Source organism: Vulpes vulpes, chromosome 3 (genome assembly GCF_048418805.1).
Source record: "Vulpes vulpes isolate BD-2025 chromosome 3, VulVul3, whole genome shotgun sequence".
Lineage (NCBI taxonomy): Eukaryota > Metazoa > Chordata > Mammalia > Carnivora > Canidae > Vulpes > Vulpes vulpes.
The window spans coordinates 66949400-66970893 of NC_132782.1; the positions used below are offsets into that span (position 1 = coordinate 66949400).

A 21494-nucleotide genomic window follows, 5' to 3' on the forward strand; every position below is an offset into this window, starting at 1 on the left:
ATTTCAGTGACAGTCTCTGTTTGCACAGAGAGGGTTGTAGTATGTGTGGCTTTATCTCCAGTGGTAATGCAGGTCCTGATACATGCTGTATACCCTTGAATAAGTGTTGAATTGAACCAAATCACCAGATTGTGCATCGGAGCGTCTCCTACTATATCTGAAGCCTACACATTTTATGGTAGGAGATGTCCTGAATGATCTCTTATCATGGAGATGTCCTGAATGATCTCTTATCATGACCCGGATTTTCATGTAGTTGAGGTTTTACTATATTTACACCACTTTGGCTCTGAAAAATACCAAAACTAAGACAATTTTGAATACCTGTGAATCAGATTGAGTAACTGTGAATCAAAAGGTATGTAGCTCTTCTCCTGATTCAGGCAACGGGGACATCCAAGCTTCCATTTCGTTCTTGGGCATCTTTGGAAGATGCCACCAGCCCACTTGCTAGGTCAGGTAGGAGAATGCCCACGTAGTGGGGTCATGGCAGGTCAACTCTGATTTCAAGGGATTTCTGTTGAAGAGACTTCACACTCACTAAGTTCAGAGCAGGTCACAGAGCAGGGCTTGGGAAAGGCTGCAAAGAAAGAGAGGATGAACATGAAGGCAGCTAGCTTTCCTCACATAACAGCATCTTAAGGGGGGCTGTCCTACATAAGTACATGGGAGGTGGAGCACCAGGGGCTGCCTGCTGAGCCTTGGCTGGGGTCCCTTTGTCTGGTTTTCCCAGGAGAATAGCAATACTGCATCTAATACAAATGCTGGGCCCTGTCCTCTGCCCATTCTTTCTTGATCAAGACCCTTGGACTGGAAAGCCACAAGATGGGTAGGAGATGCCACCTTACAAATTATCCACTGCATTCTTCTGGACAGTTTCCCTAGACAAGCAATTTTGGGTTTCTAGGGCTCAGTTAAGCAAGTGCCTGATTCTGTTAGGTCCAGGGACATTTCTTTAGTACTTCTTCTCCAACTCACCAAACTGCTAAATGAAACCTAGGAAGGCAGCAGCACTGGGAATCCTGTGGGTACCTCCTGCCCTGTGACTGTTTCCTCCTGCAGAACCGAGAGAAGCCCGCTGCTCCAAGAGGCTCCTAGGCACCTGGCAAGCCTGGTCCTATGGTTGCACATCTTAGTGCCTCTGCCTTGATGTCTTGGAGAAATATACTACATGTAGCCTCATACCATCTTCCCAAAGAATTGTGAGTTTTGTTAGTTTCCTCTTTCCTTTTTATTTTTTTCTTTCCTTTCCTTTCCTTTTCTTTTCTGATTTTATTTATTCATTCATGAGAGACACAGAGAGACACAGAGACACAGCAGAGGGAGAAGCAGTCTCCTCACAGGGAGTCTGATGTGAGAGCTGATCCTCAAACTAGGGATCGAGCTCTGAGTGGAATACAGAGGCTCAACCACTGAGCCACCCACACATCCCTATTTTTCCCTCTTTTTAAAATGACAAGCAGGAGACAGCAATTTTGAAGGCCCTGAAAAATGTTTTTCAATCAAAGTTATTCAAAAGCAGAGATGTGTTTGAAATGCATGGTTTTATAGAAATGTTTATATAAAAAGGAAGAAAATATATCATTCATGGAACCAGACATGGGCATTGATTAGAACTTGGATGAAAACGGAGAATCCAGGTCAAGGAGGGACATGCAGCATATACACAGCCACCTCTCTGGCTGTGGGAATTTACCTACAGTATTTCCTAAGTGACTGAAATGCAGAGAACCTCTGTGCACTAGCGTGGCTGGCATCAGGAAGTCTGGGTTAGCATCTTCTGGCTTCCATACTGCCAAATGGTAGGGTCCTCCCATGGCTCTGGCCTCCCTGACCTGCAGACCTTGTCCCAAGCTCATCTCTCAGAGTGCAACCTCACTCTGTGATGGATCCTGCTGTCTTTGCTAGTATGCCTAATCCTAATCAGTTTGGTATTTAAAAACATCTTCTTGATCAATATTGCCTTTAGAGCACTCATTTTTTTTCTTTAAGTAGGCTCCATGCTACAATATGGGGCTTGAACTCATGACCCCTGAGATCAAGACCTGAGCAGAGATCAAGAGTCAGACAGTTAATTGACTGAGCCACCCAGGTGCCCCTAGATCAGTCATTCTTACAGTGTTTTTGGAGGATGACACATCTGAAAATCTCGTGAAGCCTAGGCATCTTCTCCCCAGGAGAAGTGCACACACTTACCAAGAACAGTGGTCACAAGTCCTGCTTGAGATGAAGAGCCCTCCTCTGCTGTGATCCCCATTCTGGGATACCACAGCAACGTCAAGATGCTCCTGAAAGTCATTATGAGGCTGAATTCAAGAGCCATCCCTTAGGAGCACTCAGGCCTTGTTCTTGGGTTTGGGCCCTAGGCTAAGCTCACTTTTGCTCAGGGCAGTTTCATCTCAGGGCTTGCTGCTTTGCCTCCTACTGGCCCTTACTTGGAACTTACCTTATTCACTCTGCTTGTTAAGTCAAATTTGGTGGGGGGCAGACATTGAATGTCCAGTGTCTTCCTTACCAACAAGTCTCTAGAGTTTTTTATGCAAAGTAACTCACCAATTCCTGGATGAATAGCTCTGCCTACCACAGAGTGAGGTGCTAAATCCCTAAGAAAAAGTTTGAATTATCCACAGCCATTCCATAGGAGAATGAATTCTTCCTCCAGACATTTGTACAACTAAGTCTACCTAACTACTCAAAGAGGCAAAGTAACAAAGACCTGCTTCTCATCAACAATGAAAATGTCCTTACTTCCCTAGAAGTGATGTGTGTGTATTTGTGTTGTCAGATTACCATGATGGGGCACCATGGGTATGCTTGAGAATTATTAAAATGCTGCAGTGAACCCATCTCTGTGTAGTATGATTTAGCCAATCTGGTAAGACTGCAGCATGCGTATTTCACTCACTGCTTTAACCCTGTATTGCATGTATATTCCTTTTGGATTATGGTAAAATAAAGATGAGCATGGGGGAGGATAACCCAGCATCTCAGCTCAGCATGAGACATTTTTAGTTGGCTATTTGGATGTAACCATTTTGCCATGCTTGATTTTTGTAGGTATTTTGACTCAGATTTGAAAATATCTCATTGAACTTCTAGAATCTTTAAGGCATAATGTGATGTGTGAATCCAGAATCATCTTCTCTCTGCAGAACTAGATCATTAGCTTGATGGATGTTGGGAATGGTGTGGTGCTTGAGATGAGGGATGAGATAGGTGCTCTCTGGTAGATCAATTGCATAAACCCCAAAGTAAATTTTCCATATTTGTTCATCTTAGATGGTAGCTATCTATTATTCTAGGCAATGTCTAAGAATTTGGAGAGTGTTGGATGAGCAGTGTCTCATAGACTCAGATTTTATCTGCAAAGTTACAGTGGCCAGAATTGTCCCTTTCCACCTCAGCAGCAAGCACATGTTACCTTATAAAATCTTTGCAATAGTCACTTTTGCCATAGTCTCCCCAGCACTCTGATTCTTCTTGGGACTGTTATGAAATTGAATAGCATGTTAATTGCATAAAATCCTTGAATGTATCATACTGGATCATTTCTCTCCCAGAAAGCGCTTTATTCCATCCAAATAACCATTACTCTCAGAACAGTAGACACTTCCCAAACTCAGAGAAGTGTGATTTTAGAGATTTTGTGTTGGAAAGTGAAGAACATGAGCATGATAAAAGAGTATGGTGAATCTTGTGGTTTGCGTGAGATGGAGTTCTAAAGTTGGGGAGTAGAGCATCAGGAAAAAGCCAACTCCATGTTCACTATTGTTTCAAGCAAGAAGCACTTTAGTTTATTCATTTTCCCAGTATTAATCAAGCATTTTCCACTTGCCACGTGTGATGCTAAGCATTATAGTCAAGTAAGACACAGACTGCTGTTGAAGACACATGGATATGAAGGAGTTGACAAACTCAGAGACAGTCAAAATGCAAGGAAGAACATGGGAATGGAGGGAAAGAGGAGGGGAATACTGGTGTCAGTCACAGGAGGGAGATCAGTTGAATGAAGATATGAGGCATTTTCTCCATAAGGGTCATTTGGAGATGGACAGTGGGCACCAGGTCAGGTTTTGATAGACTATGAAGAGATGTTGCAGCCAGAGGGAAGGTTCTTAAGGCCATTCCAAGGAAAAGCAGTGGTGGAATGTTCAGGAGGTGGTGAATGGTCTGTTTGTGTTTCAGGGAAAGGTTTACCTTGAGAGATCCTGGGAGAGAATCTAGAAGAATAAGCTGACAGCTCAGTGGCCATATGCATACCCAGCCCTCATTTGCACTTATTGTTCCAACACATTTCTTAATCATCATTCCCTTTTCTCAGAAATGCTTCCCTTTTTTCTGAAATACCCTCTTTCAGACAGACAATGAATTACATGGATGGGCTGGCAATCTTTGACTACTACTGTTAATATGGCAATTTCCCTCCATCCTAAAAAGAACAATTTTCTTAATAACTCCTGATTAACTATGATATGTCTTTTGCTGGCCATTTCATGTTAATGGGGCAGAGTAGGAAATTTTATGTGATGTAACTTGAAAATCTGAAAGTAGACCAAGATCCAAAAGTCTCCTGCAGAAATGTCTGAAATTCAATAGCAGGAAGAACAATAATAATGAAATCCAGTGTGTACAGATGATCTGATTGACTAGGCACTATACTGCTGATTTCATCTTGGCAACAACCCAAGAAGTAGAGATTGTTGCTATCTCTGTCATACAGGTAGGGAAACTGAGGCTCACAGGGGTTACTCATTTCCCAAAGTGGTGGAGCTACTGAGCACTGGGACAAGCTTGCTCTGGAGCCACACTCAGAAACATCAGACTATTCCTAGGAATGTAACTCTTCAATTGCATTGGTCATGATTACAATGAAAATGACGAAGCTTTTCAATTTACAGACTACTTTTACATGTTTTCTTATTGCTCCACACAGCAAACCTCTGCTGCTAGTAGATATTTGTCCCTATAGAAATTCAGAGAAGTTAAATATCTTCAAAAGGCTCACCCAGTTGAGAAACTATTGCACTGAGTGCCGAGTCCAGGTCCATTGGTTTCCTACTCCATTCCCACACAGACATGCCTCGGTTATTTGTTCATTGAGTGAATAAGTTTAATGGATACTTAAAGGGGAGATGACCACTTGCTGCAGTGGAACAAAGTCAAAAGTGGAATGTGTTTTCAACATGTTGCTGTAAGATGAGTTCTAGAAATGTTCTGGACACATAGCACTTATAGTTAACAGTATGGCATACTTTAAAATATGTTCAGATAGATTTTATGTCAAATATTCTTATAAAAAAAACAAACACAAGGAAATGTTTGGAAGTGATCAATAGTGTGTTTAGTATCTTGGTTGTGATGACTGTATCATGAGTGGATGCATATCTCCATTCTTTTCAAGATATATACTTTAAATGTGTACAATATTTTGATATATCAATTATTTACCTCAATAAAGGTAAAAACTTCAAAGTTGTTATGAATATCTGTATAAAAATAAGAAAGAGTTAAAGATGTTAGGTCTGAAAAGGGAGGGGGAAGGAGTCAAAGAAAAAGCAAGTAGGGATGGTTGGAGACCTTCTCACTTAACACATTTTCCTAAGGCTGGCCAAGACTGGTGGTATGGAAACCAATTCCATAATAGGGTTTTAGTTTAGATAAACTGATGATTGGAAAGTGGACAAATTTCACTATTTGGGGAGGAAACCGGGTGGGTCTCAAATCTAGATTTTAATGATTTTAAAAATGCAATAAACAAAGCATGATAGTGCTACTTTTTACATCCACGTATTCCCAACATTTAGGGGATAAGTTGAGTTTTGGAGAAATTCACATGTGCTATTGTGTTTTCTGTTTAAAAGTTACACAATATTAAAAGAAGTCATCATTATCTTTATAGTGAATGCCATCACTGTCTCCATTGCCCATTTGCTTTGTGGATGTTGTATGCATCTGTAGGCTCTGTAGGTCCCTTTTTCTTTCTAGGTGGCAGCTTCATGATCGTCTTTCAATTGAATGCATTTTGTTTTTAAATCATCCCCTCTTCTGGAATTGTAAAATGACGCGATAACTCGAGAGTTCAAACAGGTTTTTTAAGGGCGTTTGATTTTAATATAACAAGAGAAATGAAAAAACAACAAAAGAGTTAATTAAAAAACAAAACAAGAGAAATGAGCTCCTTGGAGGTAAGTCTCCGGGAAGGACTGTGGAAATTCATTCAGTGCTGGCATTTTGAAGATTAGGTTACAGAGGATTTTAAAACTTTTTTTTTTGAAATGTCTTTTCTACAAATTCTAGCTTAGGTCAAGAAGGCAATCAGATATCTGATCTGAATCCATATTTTTGGAACAAGATGCAATGAAATGACCCACTGGGTCAACTTTTACCGAAGCATCTGTAGAAGCTCCAGTAGAGAAAAGTCTGTTTTAGTATCTCTTTCTCTTTCTGACTCAGGCTGGAGTCATTATTTCCATATCTGGGAAGTGATTATCAGCCCAATTTGTACTTATGAATTTGACAAAAGTTATAAGTGAGTAATGATTAATTTAAATGAAATACTAGTGACCTTATTCCCTATACATTGCCACTGGCAGGAAATTGGTAAAATCTATGGAAGAAAACTGTGTAGTTTAGCCAAAACCTGCCTCAGGGATTAATCCAAGGAGAGAGAAAAAAAATGATCTCTTTTTTAAGAAGTAATCTTTGAAATGCTATCCAAATTGTACAAACAAAATATATACGAAAAACGTGGAGTAGAAAATGAAATAGAGTACCTTAACTTGATAGAATATTAAATAAGTATGAAAAAGGTAATTATGAAGTCTAAGGAGTCATACATGTGAAAAATTTTTGTTTTTTGACACAGTAGTGAAAAAGATACAGACTTCTATCTCTGCTGTATTCATAGCTATACAAGTTACCTCATTAATGTCACCACTATAATATTTGTGCTGCAAGTAGTTGTTAACAACTGTAGAGTAAGAAGTGACTAAGGCCATGTCCAAGATTAAGGAAAGCCCCAAAACCCACCCAGAAATCAAACACAATTCCCAGAGAGCATGAAGGGCAGAAGACCTCCAGGCATGGCTTGTCCCTTAGTGTACTCTTTGATGTTTCAGGACTTTGATTCTTTATATTTTTTCCTTTCCTTTTTATTTTTTTTAAGATTTTATTTATTTATTCATAGAGAGAGAGAGAGAAAGAGAGAGAGAGAGGCAGAGACACAGGCAGAGGGAAGAGAAGCAAGCATCATACAGAGAGCCTGACGTGGGACTCGATCCAGGTCTCCAGGATCACGCCCTGGGCTGCAGGCAGCGCGCTAAACCACTGCACTACCAGGGCTGCCCTCCTTTCATTTTTAAAGAAGATTTGAGGAGAGAAAGAAAACTTTTGATGATAGAATGTGACAGTTATATATTTCAAAACTTGATAGCGTTAAAAACAAAACAAGCCCTAAATGGAGTCACTTGTGCTAAGCCTCATGTCATCACACTGAGATTTAACCTAATTAGAATTTCTCCTCTCCCAGAAAGGAAATCTTAAGCCAGTAGATCAGGAATCACTTAATCACACAATTTTGGTAACCTTCTAATAGACTCTGTTATCCCTTAAAGGAAAATGATTTTCTTGTAAAAACTGACTTTTTTGGTCTAGTATAACTTCCTTGTTTCTGCCCCTTTTTTCCTATAAAAGTCTTTCATTTTGTACAGCCCCTTAAACTCCTTTCTATCTACTGGCTTGGTTGCTCCCAAATTCATGAATTGTTGAGTAAAGCCATAAGATCTTTAAAATTTACTCGGTTGAATTTCATTTTTTAACAATAGGATGAAGCACATTTTCTCAAACCTAGCAGACTGTAATGTTTATGTTCTCACTCTGCATGATGAAACCCAGCCCATACAGATGTCCTGGGGACAAATGCTGAGGCAGTCCTTCATACTAGGATACCAGCACAGGTGCTTGCTGTACTTGGGGAGCAAACAGACATCATTGGCAATTTAGTAGGTGGATATATTTATGCGTAAACAAATCAAATCAGTAGTTCTATGGCTTAAGTCTATGGGTATTAAATCACCAGCACTAATTTTTTGGGGGGTCATGAAAATCAATATTTGCTTACTTTTCCAGGAGATTCTTTATATTGACTGTGGAAAAAGACAGTCAACTATGCATATATTGTGGGCATCCTTTCAGACACCCATCTTAGGAGCCACAAGAAGAGAAATAGGTTGAAAGAACAGAAATCACAGGTGAAAAAAAAAAAAAAGAAATCACAGGTGAGAAAATGAAACACGATCTCCTCATTAAATGGGCTTGGGAAAACTGGATATCCAATTGCAAAATAATTAAATTGGACCTTTATCATATACCATGTGTAAAAATTAACTCAAGGTTAAAGATGTAAACAATTATATATTTAAATATTTAAATATAAGAACTGGAACTGTAACACTCAGAAGAAAACATAGAGGAAAAGCTTCATGATACTGTTCTTGGCAATGATTTCATGGATATAACAGCAAAAGCAAAAAAAAAAAAAATAACAGCAAAAGCATAGCAACAAAAGCAAACAAAGACAAATAGGACTACATCAAACCAAAAAGCTTCTACACAGCAATGGAAACTATCAGTAGAGTGAAAAGGCAATCTACACAACTGGAGAAAATATTTGCAAACCACCAGATATCATGTATTTGATAAGGAATTAATATCCAAAATATATAAGTAACTATTACAACTCAAAAGCATAAAATAAATTCAATTAAAAATTAGGGAAAGGACTTGAAGGTATATTTCTCCAAATTGCTACAAATGTCCAAAAGGTATATAAAAGATGCTTAATGTTGCTAATAATCAGGGAAATGCAAATCCAAACCACAACCAGATATCACTTCACACCTGTTAGGATGGTTATTATTAAAAAACTTGGTTATGATGTGGAGTAATTGAAGGCTTTGTACATTGTTGGTGAGACTATAAAGCGGTGTAGCCCCTATGAAAAATGGTATGGCAACTCTTAAGAAAATTTAAAATAGAATTACCATATGATACATCAATCTCACTCCTAGGTATACACCTGAAAGTTGAAGTCAGATCTTGAAAATGTATCTATACTCCCATGCTCATATACAACACTCAAGATATGGAAATAACCTAAGTATCCACTGGATGAATGGATGAAGAAAATATGATATATACATACATTGGAATATTATAAGAAAGATGCTCTGCCTTATACGACAATATAAATGAACTTTGAGGACATTGTGCTAAGTGAGGTAAGTCAGTTACAGGACAAATTCTGCATCATTCCACTTAAATGAGGTATCTAAAATAGTCAAATTCATAGAAACAGATAGTAGAATGGTGGTTGCCAAGGAGGGGAAATAGGGAGTTGCTAATAAATAAATAAATAAATAAATAAATAAATAAATAAATAAGTTTCTATTTCGCAAGATCAATATGTTCTAGAGATCTGGTGTACAACACTGAACCTATAGTTAACAACACTCCATTGTGCACTTAAAATTTTTTTAAGAGGGTAGATATTTTTAAGTGTGCTTATAATAATAGCAATAATAATAACTATGAGAAATCTGGGAAGGTGGAAGGTATCTGTCCTCTCATGCAAGAAGAAATAGTTGTGGGAACAGGATATATTGCCAGAGAACTCACATATGGGGGATGAGCCCCTTTCTCTATTTCCCACATGAGTCTAGATGAGTGTGAGATTGGAATTGTAATCCAGGTAGGTAAAATTTGGTCTAGTCACTTTTAGCTTGGCAATTTAGCAGGTGTCCCATTGCTATGTGGGTAAACCCCTGACAAACAAGCCCTTGTCTACTCACCCAAGAATTTCCGTCTACTTCCCAGAAGACAGATTGTGCACTATTGCGGTGGTGGGTTTGGAAAACAATGCCAGCTGAGGGAGAGAGTAATATTCAAGTGGTGATCTGGGAGGTATAGGGAACAAAAAGCAGTGAGTGGAGGTGGCAGATTGCCTTTATGTGTATACTGCATTCCAACTTTGTCCTACAAAGCATCCTGAAAAATGACAACAGAGAGTGGCTGCTCTTGGACAGAAAAATGTTTGAGTGGAGAACAATGGGACTAGAAGATACCTCCATAGGGTCAGATTTATGAGTGATTCTCTGTTTTGAGGAATGGTCCTCCTATTTCTCAAGCTCACCAAGAGGGCCAAGGTGCTTGGCCTTCCCCCCAAGTTGATAGCACTAGCTGAAATAGTGGACCATCCCAAGGAATAAAGACGAGCTCACAGGGAAAATTATGAGACAAATGTCAAACAGACAACCATTGAAACAACACTTAACAGATAAAACAAAAACTAGTTAAACACTAAGAACATAACTTTTTAATTTTTTAAAAGATTTTATTTATTTATTTATTTGAGACAGAGTGCAGAGTGAGAGGGAGATAGAGAGCAAAGTGTGGGGTGGGGTGGGCAGAAGGAGACAAAGAAGCAGGTTTCCCATGGAGCAGGGAGCCTCATGTGGGGCTCAATCTTAGGACTCTAGAACCACAACCTGAGCCAAAGGCAGATGCTTAACTGACTGAGTCACCCAGGCAACCCAAGAACATAAATTTATTTTTTATTTATTTTTAAAATGTATTTATTCAGAGAGAGAGAGAGAATGAGAGAGAGAGAGAGAGAGAGAAGCAGAGACACAGGCAGGCTCCATGCAGGGAGCCCAATGTGGGACTTGATCTGGCATCTCCAGGATCATACCCCCAGCTGCAGGCGGCACTGAACCGCTGCAACACCAGGGCTGCCCAAGAACATAAATTTAAAAGAAGCATAATGACTATCCTTAGAGGGATGAAGGAGAATATTGGCAACATTTAATCATATGCAGCTAAATTTTAGTTAATACCAGTGTGTTAGTGAAGAGTAGCCGAGACAGGCCATCTGGAGGAGAATGAGTGCATGTCACAGTTCTTACCTTGTATGAGAAGGTGTAAACTTTGATGATCTTTAAACATTTGTATGGGAAAATAACTAAGTATGGTTTCAATTATTTAAGAGTAACCACTAGAATAATGAAAGAGTTTTAAACAAGTAGAAGATAAATTTATATATCAAAAGGAAAGTAAGAGAAGATAAGAAACAAAATTAAGGATGGTAAATGGAAAACATAAATTAAGATGGTGAAAATAAGTCCTATTAAAACCATTATTACAAAAGACATAAGTGGGCTAAATAGTCTGTTCCAAAGGTGTGTAGGTTGAATTTTGAAAAAGATTTCAGTTTATATTTATAAGCAATCTCAGTTTATTTTTATATAGACACACATGAGACTAAAAAAAAGAATATAAGAAGATTAAAAATAAATGAATGCAGAAACATACATTAGAACTAAAAGTAAGCCAGTGTAGCAATTACATCAGACAATGGTAAAATTTTTTAAGGAAAGAAGGAAAGGTGGGATCCCAACATGAAGGAAAGATGAGATTTTTTTACAATAGAGTTAAGGAACTATTTAAAACTAATATTTGTTTTCCCTTGATATAAAGAACCTAGAAGATAAAAATCCTGAATCTATTGAAACCTAATAATATGGCCTTAGCAAATATAAAAACAGATGCAATCATAGGGAGAAACAGATAACTGTATAATTATAGTTAGATTTAACCCATCCTATTTTAACTTGGCAAATCAGTATCATAAGGTAAGCTGTACCATAAATCTCCCACTAAATAAATTAAAGGCAAAAGACAAAGAACAGCAAAAACAAACAAAAAATAGTTGAGCTGAACAAAAGAATCAAAAGCTGGTTCTTTGAAAGGATTTAACATAGACAAAGCTCTGGTAAAATCGATCGAAGAATAAAAAAAGAAGGGACAATCTTTTTAAAGTACAAAATGAATAAAAGAAATAATTTCCAAAGAAGTGCTGATGGGGTGTGGCAAAAATGGGAGCTCTCCTGCTCATCTGCTAGAAGTAAACACTATCCTAGCCATAGCTTTGAAAAAATCTGGTAGTGTCTAATGAGACTGAGTATATAGATATCGTACAACTCAGGAACTCTACTATTCTTTTTATATTCTCCAAGAAATCTGCCCAGATATCCACAGAGATATGGGCATTGAAGTAAAGAATCAGAAGCAACCCAAGAGTTCAACAGTAGGGGAATGGGTAAATAGGGTGTGTTGTGTGTAGAGGATGGAATGCAATGAAAACAGAAGGAGAAAGTATATCCTTGCATACATGACAGCAAAAATAAATGTTGCTGTGAAAAGAGCAATGCGTAGATGAGATTTATTGCATAATGAGCATGCAAATAAATTAAAACTCACACAACCAAGAATACCATATATGGATGAACGCATGGAGATTCATTCATGGCAAGCAAAGTGCAAAGACATGTAGCAAATGGCAGTGGTTTCCATGGTGGGGAGGTATGGAATGGGATCAGGGGTAGGGTTGAAAAGGGGAAAGTTCATGCTAAAATTGAGCCAGTGTTCTCGCCACTGATGCTAATGTTCGAGGATCAGGCATATGACAACTCAATTCTTGCTCCTCAGGGCCACCCTTCAAAAGAAAAAGAAGGGGAAGGAGACAGAGGAGAAGGAGAAGAAGCAGAAGGAAAAAAAGCTCCTTCCCTCAAATATGTAGCCTTTGTTTTGCCTTACTGCCACACTATGCTCAACCCTCACAATATAAATCAGGAGGAATGCCATCTCCCTGATTTGTCCTCCCTGCACACTGATTGACAAAATTCCAGTACTAAGAACTGCCATTTGTCCAGTGCTCCTTATTTTAAAAAGAGAAGTCTCATAGATTATGTCACTGGATCCATGCAATAACTTGCAAGACAGGCAAAGAAGACAGCATTACTGGTAGGCTCATTTGATAGAGGCCATTGGTTTTCAAGGGGGGGGAGGGGGGGTTAGGGACTTACCCAGAGGCACACAGCTGGCTTTAAACCACACCACACTTTTTCTTCTTCCACGCTGCCTCCTTATATCCTGGTAGGCTGGGCAACAAGCAGCTTCAGTCTTTGTACTTTGACTTGTCCAACACTCCAGACTTAGTTCTTTGCTGCAGTTGAATTAACTCCCATTTTTATACTACATTCCTCTGCTTTCACCTCCTATATATTTATTTGCAAAATATTTACCTGCAGATAGTATTTTTGGAGTGTCTGAGTTGTATTCAAATGGAGATTGCTCAAAAAATAACTTTTGGTGTGACAATTTGCAACTAAGTGAATTCCCTGGGACTTAGCCTATCATCTGCAAGATAAGGGTTGAACTCCATGAAAATTCCTCTTTTAGTTCTTTCATTTCATGAATCTAGGAATGTAATCTTAAAGACACACTAAAATCAGCCTCTTTCTTGATTTCCGAACCTGCAAACTTTTTTCATTCTCCAGTCTCTGTTGCTTCTGTATCATTATCATTTAATGTAAAAACAGTATGTTTTAGTAAGAACAAAAAACCAATACCTTAAAATGAATCCTCAAATTGTATTGCAATTTTCTCTTACTAAAGTAATTCCTCTTATACTTGCCTTCTGTGCTCGGGGACAGATAGACACAACTATACAAAGAGCTGTCAAGCACTTTGTGAGAGTTTGAAGGTGGCTCTTCCTCCCCTGCTCTTGGGCTCAAAGGAGCAGGAACGTGGGTACATGGGCACAGGTCCCCCAATTGGCCTCACTATTAGCTCTATGGGACAATGCATGGCATCTGCTGTTTTGAGACACCTGCCATTTCTTTTCCTCAGTTTCATTAAAAATTCTACTTGAAACTGAGAATGAAACACAGTTACACGCCAATCTCCACCTCTTACTTCAATCACAATGTCTATTTATTGAGTGATTTGCGGCACAATGGAATATTCATATGGAAAAATGTCAGATATGCTATAAAGGGAAGCTAGTATTTCTGAAGTAAACAAAAACCGTAATGACAATATGTAATAAATTGTAATTTATGCAAACCTGGAAGCACTCACATCCTTGGCATACATTTTTCTGTTCCACCTAGAGGATATTATATCTGTCTGTTAAGACATGATTTAGCATTTAGCAAGGAATTTTGGTACTATCAAGGAAAACAGGAATTTCAATAAAAGCCAAGATCTTATAAAAAGCAGGTAGTTCCAGTCAACAGGGAGTTTAGATGATGTCAGTAGGGGTTTGAATCCTGGCTGTGCCCCTTATTGACCATGTGGCCTTGAGCAAGTCAATGACCTTTCTTTTCTTAGATTTTTCTCATCTAAAAAAGAAGATAATCACATGACCTACTTTATGGAGACTTTGCGACAGGTGAGTGAGTATATGTAAGGCATTTAGAAGAACACTCAGCACATAGAAAGCACTGGATTGAAATGAGCCATATTCCTTTGTCATTGCTATTTTTGTTATTCACCAGGAGACATCAATCCTTGTTTTGGCAGAGATGGGTAAACGATGGAATTACTTATATGAAATAGGATACATTCCCACTTATATGCAAGTATAAGTGTCCTTGTTCATTCATTTTTACTGCTGTGTGATATCCCACTGTATGAGTATACCAAAATGTGCTTGTCCATTCACCAGTTGCAAAATATTTGAGTTCATTTCATTTTTGGTAATTATGAATCAGAAACCTCTCATCTCAGGGTTTATACAATGACAAACATTTGTAAGAATATTTGTAAGTTTCCCTGTGGAAAAAATCAGTAGGAGCTATTGAACTGGACCTTAACGTAAGCTTCCCTTAGTCTACATTTTCCAACCAGGTTAGCCCTCCATGAACTTGACACTCATCTCATTATCCAGTGTTTAAAGTGATCCAGTTTGATTGTCTTCCACAGTTTCTTTTTGTTCATCTAAATGGAAATAAGGACAAAAAGGAAAAAGGTGGCTTAGACTATACCAATACAGACAATTTCTCAAGTTTCCAGCTTACAATGAATATTTACTTCTACGATTTCTGTTCTCTTGCTTCATTTTCTCACTTTGCTAGGATTCAGTACCTGTGTGGGTTATAAAGTGCCTTTCCCATTTTCATTTGTAATGTAGATTTTTAAATTCTTTAATATTCTTCAGTTTTATATAACCATGCTGTTTTGTGAATATTTTAGTAAGCGATTCCTTTTCAAACTTATTTTGCAAAGATATGCTTTTGCTTTCTCATTAACATTAATAGACTTTTGGTGGCAAAAACCATCCATTATATATAGAATTGCCAGTTTCTATGCATAGACTGAGAGATTATAGCCTTATTAAAAAGTTCAGTGTAAAATATTGGGTCTTTTTCCTTACTTTTTATCCATGATTATTCAAGTAGACCTTAACAAATCATTCTATTTCTGTGCTTGGGCCTTCAGTGTGTCTGTGGGATTTTAAGACATGTACTAAATGAATGTGTGGAAGTTCTGATCACCAGAGGATAAGGCTGATGGCAGGCGTGGGGATGGGGGTGTGTGGAAATCTTTAAAGCAGCACCTGCTTGTCTTCACAAACTACCTTCCCTGGGCTTCCTTTCACATTTGCTGAGATTTTCAAGAATCCAACATCATTTTGAGGCATCCTTGTTGTTGTGCCCAAGATTACGTATCCAAGAAACCACCAAGGAGCCAACACTGATGCAAACACACAGGGTTTATTTACAAACTCGAGCTTGGGTCCAAGTATACCCAACACAGCACAGCGGAGCAGGGATTTGGACCCCCCCCCCCCCCCCCAGGTGGGTTCCTGCTTAGTTTTATGGGCTGGTCTAGGGGACCTCCAGGAGGGGTCGAGGAATTTCTCAAGTTCTGTTTACATTCTGATATGGGGCTTTCAAGGACATTGAGCTCTGTTCTCATTTTAATATGGGGGTTCCTGCCACTGGCTTGAGCTCTGTTCTCATTCTAATATGGAGCTTTCTAGGGCGTTAAGCTGTAAAGCTGTTTTTTTCCCCTGTAACTGAAGTAATGTAAGTTTCAGCTCTTCTTCACAGGGGCCTGAGGTGGCTGTACTTGTGCTAACGCTGAACTTAAGGTGGAATGGCCTTAATTTTCTCGGCCTCCACACTTGTATCTCCTTCATAGCTAATATTTGACATATGCTCCCTTCCAGCTTCGAAGGAATGAATGTAGTTCAAGCCAATTTAAATAGGAAGTTCAGGGCAGCCCAGGTGGATCAGCGGTTTAGTGCCTCCTTCAGCCCGGGATGTGATCCTGGAGACCCCCAGGATCGAGTCCCATGTCAGACTCCCTGCAAGGAGCCTGCTTCTTCCTCTGGGTGTGTCTCTGCCTCTCTCTCTCTCTCTCTGTGCCTCTAATGAATAAATAAACAAAATCTTTAAAAAAAATAGGAAGTTCAGAGGAAGAATGTTGACTCCTGCTAGTGTGTGCCAGTCATAGGCACCCAAGAGCCCTGTGGATCTCCCACTCATTCATCTGGTAAGGGTGGCAACTTCCCCGTGGAGTCCCAGGGAGCAGAGAGAGGATGAGGCAGGCCGCCAAAGCATGTCCTTCTCTTGAGTGCTTTTATTTAACTGGACAACCCCCCTGAGAGGACTGTGCTGTAGAAATGGTATTCTCCAGAGCTGGCTCCCAGGGGCCAGCCCACAGGCTACAATATTTATTGAATTGAATTGACTTAAGCTTCTTATTAAAAGGAACAGCACAAATGTTTTGGAATTTTTTAAATTCTCTTCCTTTCCTCAGTTGACTGCAGAACCTTTGTTCCTATCATTACAGATTCTCCAGCAATGGTTTCAAAACACAGGGTACCCTAATGGGTACTTCTAATCTTTATATCTTTCCTTTGTTGTACCACAGAAGGAGTGCTTCTTTCCAGCCTCTCCACCTGTGCCTTTAGGGTCTGCCTCTCTTGGCCTTTCCATGGAAATGAGCCTTTTCACACCTGAAATTTCCTGTCTTCAAACTCTGTCCCTAGCCGATGAATTAAGGGCACTTTTCATGTTTCTTTATGCATCGACACTCAGATGTGAAAAGGTATATTCTTTTGGGTACAGGGATTAAAAGAAAACTCTCAATTACTTTTCTTGATTACATCAGTGATTGAGACAGTTTATGAAAAGTAAGAGTCACCCTCTTTAATGTATGATTCTGTCCGTCAGCTTTTATAGTCATGTAGCCACCAACACGATTAAGATCCTAGGTAGTCCCATGAACCCAAAAAGCTGTTTGATGCCAGTTTGCAGCCAATCCTCCACCCAGCCTCACCCCTGACAATCCAGATCTGTTTTCTTCTCCCAGTTTTTCCTTACACATCATATAAAATGATTCATAAAGCATTAGTCTTTTGAGTCTTCTTTCTTTTTTCTTTTAACTTTTTCATTGTTTTTGTAAAGCTCCTCATTAATACACACTGCATACTACATACATACATGTATACATACATGATACACTGCATAACCTTCTAGCAGAAGTAGATGAGCCTAACCCAGTTATTTTTAATAAATAGTAGAATGTTTTCTTAATGGATAGTCTCCAAACCCTTTGACACATAGTAATGATTAACTCTAGAGATACACCTATCTCTTCCCATCAAACTCCATTGATGTGAATAATGGACAAGTCTTTTTGCCTTGATCCCGTTAGTGAACCCATGGATCTATTGCACAGTGGCTACTACAGGGATGAGCAAGCACATGGCTAATCCCAGGCAGCATCTTCAACCACAGTGCACCACGGTTGCCAAGAAATCTTCTTTCTTTCATTTAGCCTCATGCATTTGAGACTCACCTATAGGGTTGCATGTATCAGTAATTAATTTTTTAAATTGTGAGGTATCCCATATTGTGATTGTACCAGTTTGCTTATCTACTCACCAGCTGAGGGCCATTTGGGTCATTTCCAGTTTTGATCATTGTGAATGAATCCACTGTAAACATTCATTTGTTGTGAAACTCAGTTTTCATTTCACTTGCATGAATACCTAGTTGTGCGATCTTTGGGTCATATGGTAAGTGTGTGTCTCACTTTATAAGAAATTGCCAAACTGGGGAACCCTGGGTGACGCAGCGGTTTGGTGCCTGCCTTTGGCCCAGGGTGCGATCCTGGAGACCCGGGATTGAATCCCACGTCGGGCTCCCGGTGCATGGAGCCTGCTTCTCCCTCTGCCTATGTCTCTGCCTCTCTCTCTCTCTGTGTGTGCTCTGTGTGACTATCATAAATAAATTTTAAAAAAAATAAAAAAAAAAAAGAAATTGCCAAACTGTTTTCCAAAGTAGTTGCAACTTTTGCATTGTCACTGGCTTTGCATGAGCATTCCAGTCACTCTACATCCCTGCTTGGTATTAACAATTAACAATTTGTTGGTGTTGTTTGAAGTTTAACTCTTCTAATAAGCATGTAGTGTTTTATCTCACTGTGGCTTTACTTTGTTTTTTTTCTACTGACTAATGATGATGAAACATGTTTTCTTTTTTTTGAAACATGTTTTCACGTGCTTATTTTCCGTACATATATTTCCTTGCTTAAGTATCTGTATAAATCCTCCTCCCATTTTTATTTTTTTATTTTTTATTTTTCCCCCTCTCCCATTTTTAATAAGGTGATTTATTGATATTTAGTTTTGAGAGCTCTTTATATCTTTTATACACAAATTAATTATCAAATATACTCTTTGTAAGTATTTTCTTCTGGTCAGCAGCTCGCTTTTTAAATTTTATTAATGGAGTCTTTCAGTGAAAAAGGGTTTTTATTTCTGATGAAGTTCAATTAATTGATTTTTTTTTTCATTTATGGCTCATGTTTTGGTGTTTAAGAAACCTTTGCCTAAATCAAGGTCACTGGTAGTTTTCCTGTGTTTCCTAGTAGAAATGTGATAGTTTTAGATTTAGGTTATGGGTTAGTGTTTGTAAATGGTGCAAGGTCTGCGCATTTTTATTTATTTATTTGTTTATTTATTCACAGATATCCAATGGTTCCAACACTATTCGTTGAGAAAACTAGTCTTCCCCTTATTAAGTTACCTTTGCAACTTTGTTGGAAATAATTTGATCATTTACATGTGAATCCATTTGTATGCTCCCTATTTTGCTGAATTGATTTATCTATCTTTTTCGTCAATACTAAATTATCCTGATCACTTGAGTTTTATAAAAAGGCTTAAATTTAGGTGGTGCTGAGTCCTTAAACTTTGTTCTTCTTCTTCTTTTAAATTGTTTTGATTATTTTACTTTTTAAAAAATTATTCTACTTTCTTTGCCTTTTCGTATGTTTTATAATCAACTAATCAATTTCAACAAAAATTTCTTCTGAGATTTTGAGTAGGATTGCATTGGATCTATAGAACAATTTTAGGGAAATTGTCAATATGGAACCTTCTAATTAATGAGTACCATGTACCTCTCCACTTATTCAGTATTTTCCCCATATTTTTCCTCTGTTTTGCCGTTTTCAGCGTAGAAACCTTGCATATCTTCTGTGTGTGTGTGTTTTTTTTAAAGATTTTATTTATTTATTCATGGGAGACAGAGAGAGAGAGAGAGAGAGGCAGAGACACAGGCAGAGGGATAAGCAGTCTCCATGCAGGAAGCCCAAAGTGGGACTCGATCCTGGGTCTCCAGGATCCCGCCCTGGGCTAAAGGTGGCGCTAAACCACTGAACCACCAGGGCTGCCCCATATCTTCTGTTATATTTAAAACTAAGTATTTCATTTCTTTGCTCCTCCAATAAATATTAGGATTTTAGGTTAACTGACTTACTTCATCATTTTCTGTTATCACCATTGTTTCTTGAATTTTTTCATTTGCTTTTTCTACTTTACTTTTCTGTTTTATTTCCCTCCCTCCCTTTCTCTCATACCATCATTAGAATCATTTGTGCATACTATTTCATAAGATTTTTCCCTATATCTTTATTTTTAATGCCTCCATCCTTCGAAAACTTGCAACTATTTACTTATGTCAAACACTTAAGTTTTAACTAGTTAGTGAAACCAGTGAACCTCTTTGTGCATATGACTTTTTAAAGAGGATGTATCTTTGTTCCTTATTGAAAAACTTTTGATGGCAAATCATTTAAGGGAAAGCTCATGATTAATCTACTCAATCATAAATATATGGCAATATTAAGAGTTAAAAAATGTTGAACTATATGAGAAGACAATAAACTGAAATATAAATTATCTGTATACATGTACAGTGTTGCTAAGGCCTTCTGTTATTAACTAGATTAGAGTGGCACAGTGTTTCCACAGGATTTTCCCATTTGACTTTCCCACATGAAGTGTTCCTTATGTGACTATAATCTATTTAGTTCTTCTCCTTTTGATGAACATAAGGGTGTTCGATTTGTTGCCATCTGCCCCAGGAAGCACTTTTGTGCTTGTTCTTAGGCACAAGTATAAAGATTTTTCTTCAGTATATTGTTTCATGCCCCATATTTGGAAATTTTCTGTTTAATTTTATTAGGGGTAAGCAGCATGTGGGTATTTTTTCAAGCCAATCTGATCATCTCTCAAGTGGATGATTTCAGTTCTCTTACATGTTGTGGCAGGTGCTGTTGCTGCCACTTCCAACATCACCTCCACCGTCCTGAATGCTCCTGAGCTGAGGCACGTCCCTGCAGGCTGATGTCCTCAGCTCACATGTCTGTATCCTCCTTTGTCTTTGCTTGTAGACCTTCTTAGGTGCTGTAGGCACTTGCTCTGCCAGAGACAGGTTCAGTGCTGAAATGATGGGAAGTCAAGCCACAGGGAGGCAACTGTGGTCAATGGGGTGGTGGCTCAGTGCCTCCACTACACAATGGGTGATTCTGCCTCTAGGTTCTCACAGTTTGAGAGGGTCCCCACTTCGACTGAACCCCAAGCTCCCAAAACACCCACCAGCTCACCAGCACACCTTTAATGGCTTTCTTATATTTCCTTACTCACATACGCTTGCTGGAATCATCTTCCAAACATCTACACAGGTCCGTCTTTGTAGTGGGCTATACTTTGGAGGGGTCCACATTCAGACCATTCTGTTATGAATATTATCTCCTTATTTTCATGTTGTCTGTTTACTTAGATTTTTATATTCTTCTGCTGTTTCTGTCTTTTGCTGGGTTGATCTGGTGGTTTTGTTTTTGCCTCATGTCTTTCTTCTGGTCTGCAATCTACAGATTGCATTTCTATTTCTTCAACAGTTGTGTTAACTTTTTAAGACATGTACACAGATATGAAAATTTCCAACAAAATCTAAATTTATTCTTATTTGTTTTGTTTTCCTCAAAAATAAAAGAACATTGGGTTGCTTTACCATTCCCTCCACCACTTCTGTAATTATTTCTCCCCTCATTTTGATTGTTAATTGCTGTCAGTAATTTATCATTCTGATTTTGTCTATGCTCTATAGTGGATGAAATTAATCACTGTATTTCATCAATTTCTATGCTAATCATGATTTCTCAAGTACCAGGTTTACTTCTCTGCTTTTTACATGTGTACTTTAATAGTTTTGGACTATTATGCAGAAATGACCCAGGAGTGGTAATAAACTCTTATTTTCACTCTCTGAAAATGTCTTTTCTTTCCTGTTACT

The 21494-nt window shown here is 38.5% G+C and overlaps 1 pseudogene; it reads right to left on the minus strand.

The window, feature by feature from the left end:
* Nucleotides 1–17440: 17440 nt before the first annotated feature.
* On the minus strand, nt 17441–17684 carry LOC112934271 (NADH dehydrogenase [ubiquinone] 1 alpha subcomplex subunit 1 pseudogene; annotated as a pseudogene).
* Nucleotides 17685–21494: the final 3810 nt, after the last annotated feature.